At 59.6% G+C, this 7,500-nt stretch overlaps 3 non-coding genes across 3 annotated transcripts in view; all 3 read left to right on the top strand.

Annotated features, from left to right (window-relative positions):
* The first annotated feature begins 3,606 nt into the window (after positions 1-3,606).
* Positions 3,607-5,445, top strand: LOC145656638 (18S ribosomal RNA). The gene has a single exon (XR_014122241.1). It is a non-coding gene; the product is annotated as an 18S ribosomal RNA (ribosomal RNA).
* Positions 5,446-6,327: 882 nt separating this feature from the next.
* Positions 6,328-6,481, top strand: LOC145656618 (5.8S ribosomal RNA). The gene has a single exon (XR_014122221.1). It is a non-coding gene; the product is annotated as a 5.8S ribosomal RNA (ribosomal RNA).
* A 617-nt stretch (positions 6,482-7,098) lies between these two features.
* The window catches only part of LOC145656608 (28S ribosomal RNA), a 4,149-nt gene continuing 3,747 nt past the window's right edge, over positions 7,099-7,500 (top strand). The window contains exon 1 of the ribosomal RNA XR_014122211.1: positions 7,099-7,500. This exon is cut by the window's right edge and continues 3,747 nt beyond it. This is a non-coding gene — a ribosomal RNA (28S ribosomal RNA).

Raw genomic sequence — 7,500 nt, 5'->3', positions numbered from 1 at the left:
TTTCTAGGCTTATATAAAGGGACAAACTTCTTGAAGTGTGCCCAGGCCCAGAGCTACTTTGCTGTGTATGACTGTGTGACCTCTTGGCCCTGGAATTCTGGTGGTAGTAGTAGTAGTAGTAGTATGATTTAAAGGTACAAAGTGAATGAAGTGTGCCCAGGCCCAGAGCCAGGCCTGGGCAGCAGGGGGCGCTCCTGGCCATGCCCAGCGAGTTTCGTGCGAATCGGACCTGGTCCGGAAGAGATACGAAGGGAAAACTCATTACTCGTCGGGGTGGCACATCCAGGCTCTCGACCCTCCCAAAGCGTCCGACCAGGGTGCACCCTGCCGGGCATGGTTAGCCGCCAGCCCCCTTCCTGGAGGTCTGGTTGGCACGGGGTTTTGATTTATCGGTTTCATATCTCTGGGCTCCTTGGGAGCAGAAAGTCGGTTGAGGGCCCTTTGGAAAGAGCCGGGGCTGCCGTTTAACGCTGTCCAAGCGGCAGGCGAAGCGCACCCACCGTTTTTACGCTATGATTTTTTAAAACCGCCGGGGCGGCAAACACAGGGCCGGTCGGGTTTGAAGACGAATATCTCTTCGGCCCTTGGGAGGAGAGAAGCAGCGCGGGTCACCTTTGAACGCGCTCGCTGCCAGGAACGTCTGGCGTAAAAGTTTCGTGGGAATCGGACGTTCCTAGGCTGAGAAGCGAGCGCCCGCCCTCGGGCGGTCGGGGGCCCCTTTCTCATTCCCCGTCTGGGCTAAAAATACGAGGTCGGACCCGATGGACTCGGGAGACTGGAGAGTACCAGGGAGACCCTGGAAGCAGGCGACCCGACCCACGCTTCGCTGTCTCCTCGGCCCTCGGGAGTAGAAGCGCGGGGACGGTGGCGTGGGCAGCAGGGGGCGCTCCTGGCCATGCCCAGCGAGTTTCGTGCGAATCGGACCTGGTCCGGAAGAGATACGAAGGGAAAACTCATTACTCGTCGGGGTGGCACATCCAGGCTCTCGACCCTCCCAAAGCGTCCGACCAGGGTGCACCCTGCCGGGCATGGTTAGCCGCCAGCCCCCTTCCTGGAGGTCTGGTTGGCACGGGGTTTTGATTTATCGGTTTCATATCTCTGGGCTCCTTGGGAGCAGAAAGTCGGTTGAGGGCCCTTTGGAAAGAGCCGGGGCTGCCGTTTAACGCTGTCCAAGCGGCAGGCGAAGCGCACCCACCGTTTTTACGCTATGATTTTTTAAAACCGCCGGGGCGGCAAACACAGGGCCGGTCGGGTTTGAAGACGAATATCTCTTCGGCCCTTGGGAGGAGAGAAGCAGCGCGGGTCACCTTTGAACGCGCTCGCTGCCAGGAACGTCTGGCGTAAAAGTTTCGTGGGAATCGGACGTTCCTAGGCTGAGAAGCGAGCGCCCGCCCTCGGGCGGTCGGGGGCCCCTTTCTCATTCCCCGTCTGGGCTAAAAATACGAGGTCGGACCCGATGGACTCGGGAGACTGGAGAGTACCAGGGAGACCCTGGAAGCAGGCGACCCGACCCACGCTTCGCTGTCTCCTCGGCCCTCGGGAGTAGAAGCGCGGGGACGGTGGCGTGGGCAGCAGGGGGCGCTCCTGGCCATGCCCAGCGAGTTTCGTGCGAATCGGACCTGGTCCGGAAGAGATACGAAGGGAAAACTCATTACTCGTCGGGGTGGCACATCCAGGCTCTCGACCCTCCCAAAGTGTCCGACCAGGGTGCACCCTGCCGGGCTAAGAGAACAGCCAGGTGAACCCTGGAGGTTCCGAACTCCAGACCCCTGGACCCGACGGCTCAGTCCGCCTCAGGTGCACTACAGAGGTCCTCGGGCTGTCCCTGAGTGCATTAAAACGGAAATCAGAATTACTCCCCCGGGTGGCACTTCCAGGCTCTCGACCCTCCCAAAGTGTCCGACCAGGGTGCACCCTGCTGGGCATGGTTAGCCGCCAGCCCCCTTCCTGGAGGTCTGGTTGGCACGGGGTTTTGCAAATAGGTCCCGTCGGGTATATGGGAGAGCAAAGAGAATCAATGGGGTCCAAGCACTAAATTCATCCAGTGGCGTTCTCTGGAAGCCCAAGGGGAGTCCGAGGGGTGTTCGGCCGGCAAGGGGAGCTCTCCCTCGGACACATGATCAAACGCCTGTCCCCTACCGGAAAGTGGTGTGCTCTGGATGCCCCCCCCCCCCCCCATCCCCCGAGGGGGGTGCTTATCCCGCGAGGGGAGCCCTCCTCGGGTTAAGTGAACCATCATGCCGATTCCCCTATGGAAGTGGGCACATCCAGGCACACAGTCTGCTTTGCTCTCCCCGACCCGAGTGCGTCTGTTGGGCTGAGTGTACGCCCAGGCAACTGGATCCAATGGCTCAGTCCGCCGCAGCGTGCTTCGACGATGGGTCGTACAGCCATGCCACCAGGGTGGGCGTGTTTGTAAATGTACCAGTGGATTCTCGTCGGCCTGCCACATCCATGGTATCGACCCACCAGGCCTGTCCGACCAGGGGTTGACCCTGGACGGGCACGGTCTGTGGTTTGGCCCTTGTCCTAGATGAAATCGGGCACGGGGTTTTCTGGCCAGGTACCATCGGGTTACTGGGAGAGCGGCTTCGGTCTCCAGGTGAGACCAATGGTGAAGCAGCACGAGGCAATGGAGAGCATGCAAAGCGATGGGGAAGCCATGCACGGCAATGGCCACGAAAAAAAAAAAAAAATCACCACGGAAGGAACGTGAAGAACAAGGAGGAGTGTAGTGACACTGCCCAAAGCTGCCCGGTGTTGCAGGGGTCTATTGGTGTGTTGCTTCCTTGTTTGGTAGAGTGGAGTACCAGACCCGCCAGGGGTAGGCAAACCATTCCCCCTACGGTAAGTGAGGAGCCAGCCATTTGACGAGCGGGTGTCCACGTGTACGGGTGCGAGCGCTATCCCCCCACACGGGGTTAGGCCACGGCCTTAGGTGGACGTCTGCCGACCAGCCCCGGCTGATCCAGAACTTCTGATGTGGAGAGCGGTTTTGACAGATCCTCCCTGGTTCTAGCGGGTCAAGCCTCTGATGGGGGGTGGGGGTTATTTGTAACCCATCCCAGAACTCTCTGGGGGAGACTCAGACGGCCAGTCTGTCTACTCAGTTGTCCTATACTGGTGTCTGTGGTTTGGGAGGAAGGGAGTGCCCTGCTTTGTTGGCCTCCTCTTCAAACCTACCTGGGCCCACGAATCACTCTTCTTGGTTACATCACGAAACGTAGGTTGAGCGAGGCTAGGGGGGAGGGAATTCGACGAGGTCTTTCCCTTGTCCCCCCACCAGCGGCCCACGAAAATCAAAACGGCGTGAAGAGAGGGAACGCCGAAAGCACCTGGAGTCGGCCGTCCGCACCTCCGGAGGAGGTGGACGGGGTACGGTGCGGGCATGACCGGATGGGACAGCTTTGCATCAAGGTGAGAGGTCGGCGTCCGAAGGCCAGAGGGCGGTGCGCGAGCACGTTTACACTGGCCGCGGAAGCTGTCCTGGGTAGCCCTGTATGGCGTCTGGACCTGACGGCGCACGCACTTACAACCCGCTGCTTCCTAGCCCCCGGAAGGGGAGGCGGATGTCACTCGTGGTTCATCCCAGACCACGGTGCAAACTACCTGGTTGATCCTGCCAGTAACATATGCTTGTCTCAAAGATTAAGCCATGCAGGTCTAAGTGCACACGGCCGGTACAGTGAAACTGCGAATGGCTCATTAAATCAGTTATGGTTCCTTTGATCGCTCCACACGTTACTCGGATAACTGTGGTAATTCTAGAGCTAATACATGCAAACGAGCGCTGACCCTTCGGGGGATGCGTGCATTTATCAGACCCAAAACCCATCCGGGGGGCTCGGGCCCCCCGGCCGCTTTGGTGACTCTAGATAACCTCGGGCCGATCGCGCGCCCTCCGCGGCGGCGACGTCTCATTCGAATGTCTGCCCTATCAACTTTCGATGGTACCATAGTCGGCTACCATGGTGACCACGGGTAACGGGGAATCAGGGTTCGATTCCGGAGAGGGAGCCTGAGAAACGGCTACCACATCCAAGGAAGGCAGCAGGCGCGCAAATTACCCATTCCCGACACGGGGAGGTAGTGACGAAAAATAACGATACAGGTCTCTTTCGAGGCCCTGTAATCGGAATGAGCGTATCCTAAACCCATGGGTGAGGACCCATTGGAGGGCAAGTCTGGTGCCAGCAGCCGCGGTAATTCCAGCTCCAATAGCGTATATTAAAGTTGCTGCAGTTAAAAAGCTCGTAGTTGGATGTCGGGAGTGGGCTGGCGGTCCGCCGCGAGGCGTGCCACCGCCTGTCTCAGACCCTGTCTCCCGGTGCCCCCCGGATGCCCTTGGCTGGGTGTCCGGACGGGGCTCGGAGCGTTTACTTTGAAAAAATTAGAGTGTTCAAAGCGGGCCCGCTTCTCGCCTGAATACCTGAGCTAGGAATAATGGAATAGGACTCCGGTTCTATTTTGTGGGTTTCCTGAACCAGGGCCATGATTAAGAGGGACGGCCGGGGGCATTCGTATTGCGCCGCTAGAGGTGAAATTCTTGGACCGGCGCAAGACGGACGAAAGCGAAAGCATTTGCCAAGAATGTTTTCATTAATCAAGAACGAAAGTCGGAGGTTCGAAGACGATCAGATACCGTCGTAGTTCCGACCGTAAACTATGCCGACCCGCGATCCGGCGGCGTTATTCCCATGACCCGCCGGGCAGCGTGAGGGAAACCACGAGTCTGTGGGTTCCGGGGGGAGTATGGTTGCAAAGCTGAAACTTAAAGGAATTGACGGAAGGGCACCACCAGGAGTGGAGCCTGCGGCTTAATTTGACTCAACACGGGAAACCTCACCCGGCCCGGACACGGAAAGGATTGACAGATTGATAGCTCTTTCTCGATTCTGTGGGTGGTGGTGCATGGCCGTTCTTAGTTGGTGGAGCGATTTGTCTGGTTAATTCCGATAACGAACGAGACTCCGGCATGCTAAATAGTTACGCGGCCCTCCGCGGTCGGCGTCAAACTTCTTAGAGGGACAAGTGGCGTTCAGCCACGCGAGATGGAGCAATAACAGGTCTGTGATGCCCTTAGATGTCCGGGGCTGCACGCGCGCCACAATGGTTGGATCAGCGTGTGCCTACCCTACACCGAGAGGTGCGGGTAATCCGCTGAACCCCATTCGTGATGGGGACTGGGGATTGCAATTATTCCCCATGAACGAGGAATTCCCAGTAAGCGCGGGTCATAAGCTCGCGTTGATTAAGTCCCTGCCCTTTGTACACACCGCCCGTCGCTACTACCGATCGGATGGTTTAGTGAGGTCCTCGGATCGGCCCCGCCGGGGCTCCTCGCGGGCCTTGGCGGAGCGCCGAGAAGTCGATCAAACTTGACTATCTAGAGGAAGTAAAAGTCGTAACAAGGTTTTCGTAGGTGAACCTGCGAAAGGATCATTAACGGGTAACGCTGTCCGGCGTGCCTCCTCTCCCGACCCCCTCGACTTCGCCGTCCCCCCGCGTCGGGGCCCAGGGTCGAAAGGGTCTTCGGGGTTGCTGTTACACGTGGTCGCTTGCAGGTCAGGCTGGACAGAAGGCATAAAGGAGGAGCCTAGTCCCTCCCACCCCTTCCTCGTCCTCCGCCTCTTCCTCCGCGTCGTCCTTCAGCACCCCCCCCCCGCAGGCCCCGGTATTCTCTGGGTTCCAGCGCGAGAGACGCGTCGTTCAAAAAACTCGGCGTCCCCGCTCGTCGGGCGAAGGCCGGTTTCCCCTCACCTTGCCGGCAGGAGAAGCGCCTGCGAGTCGAGCGGGTCGTACGGGTCTGTCCCGCGCCCTCCCTCTCGCTCGCACGGCCGCTGCCTCCGTCCACCGCGAGGGGTTTTCCTATTTTGTTGTCCTTGTCATTCATCCCCGTCCCCTTGCTCGCTGACGAGCGGACTTTCCGGGGGGGGTTGCGAGCGCTGCTCCTCGTGGGGCAGGCCATGGCCCTTCCTGTGTTCGTCCGCCCACCGGCGTCCTGGGGCGTGGTGGTGGTGGGTGGCGCAGCCGGTTCCCCTGCTTCTCTCTCTCAGAAAGGAGTCTCAGGGGGACCCCCGGCAGGTACCTAGGGCTTGGCCCACGCTACGTGAGTTCCACCCCTTTCGAGGGGTCGGACGGGGCGGGCGCGGAGGGCCGCGGTTCAAAGACTGACTCGTCTGCCACGTGGGGCGTGTGGGCAAAGCGCAACCCCGCGCCCGTTTCAACACTCGCAGACGGGGGCGCCTGACCGGTTGGTGAAACCTTTTAAACCTGTCTTTGTAGTCGTGGTGAAAGACCTAAACTGAGCCTGAAATAAAAGAGTACAACTCTTAGCGGTGGATCACTTGGCTCGTGCGTCGATGAAGAACGCAGCCAGCTGCGAGAACTAATGTGAATTGCAGGACACATTGATCATCGACATTTCGAACGCACATTGCGGCCCCGGGTCCATCCCGGGGCTACGCCTGTCTGAGGGTCGCTATTCCTATCTGTCGGACCTGCCTTCTCAGGCGGGACCGCGGTTGGAGGTTCGTAGGTGGGGGGGTGCCCCCTGGCCTCCGTCTTCCTAAAAGCAGACGGTTCCCGGTCGCTGTCTCGGTGAGATCCGGTCGGTGGGTTCGCTGCGGTTGAGTGCCCGTTCTCCGTGCACAAGCTTCTCCTCCCCCGCTTCGGTTCGTTTCGGTTCGTTTCGGCTCCGCTCCTGGCCTGGCCAGGAACGTGGTCCCCTGCGCCCGAGAAAGAAGCGAGCGTGGCTGCCGGTGGGTTCTCTCCGCTTTGGCTGCCCACGTTTTCGCTTCTTTTCTCACCCCCTGCGCAGGCGGATCACGGAAAGGTGTCTGTTCTGTTCCGTTACGTGCGCGAGCGGAGGGAGGTTGTTGTTACATGCGTTCCCCCCCCCCCTCCCCCGGTGGGGGGGGTGGGGGGGGTCGGGGTTCGGGTGGCTCTGCCTCTGGCGTTTTCCTTACGGGCCGACCTGTCCGTGGCACGTCCGTGACGTCCCGACCTGTGTCCTCGTTAGCCCGGGTGAAAAGGGACTCGTCCCCTAACCCGGCGGTGTTCACGCTTCTGGGCAACCCTCCAGAGCGAACTCGGGAGCGACCTCAGATCAGACGAGACAACCCGCTGAATTTAAGCATATTACTAAGCGGAGGAAAAGAAACTAACAAGGATTCCCTCAGTAGCGGCGAGCGAAGAGGGAAGAGCCCAGCGCTGAATCCCCCGTCCGGGTGCGGGCGAGGGGAATTGTGGCGTATGGAAGTCTGTTTTCTTCCTGGCGCGGGCCGGGGGCCTGAGTCCTTCTGATGGAGGCTCAGCCCGTGGACGGTGTGAGGCCGGTAAATGGCCCCAGCCCCGCCAGGGTAGCGGTCTTCTCGGAGTCGGGTTGCTTGGGAATGCAGCCCAAAGTGGGTGGTAAACTCCATCTAAGGCTAAATACCGGCACGAGACCGATAGCGAACAAGTACCGTAAGGGAAAGTTGAAAAGAACTTTGAAGAGAG

The sequence above is a fragment of the Electrophorus electricus genome, unplaced genomic scaffold, assembly GCF_041902795.1.
Source record: "Electrophorus electricus isolate QZ-2024a unplaced genomic scaffold, ASM4190279v1 Scaffold84, whole genome shotgun sequence".
Lineage (NCBI taxonomy): Eukaryota > Metazoa > Chordata > Actinopteri > Gymnotiformes > Gymnotidae > Electrophorus > Electrophorus electricus.
Note: the sequence above shows the minus strand (reverse complement) of the source record. Positions and strands in the feature narration are given on the sequence as shown.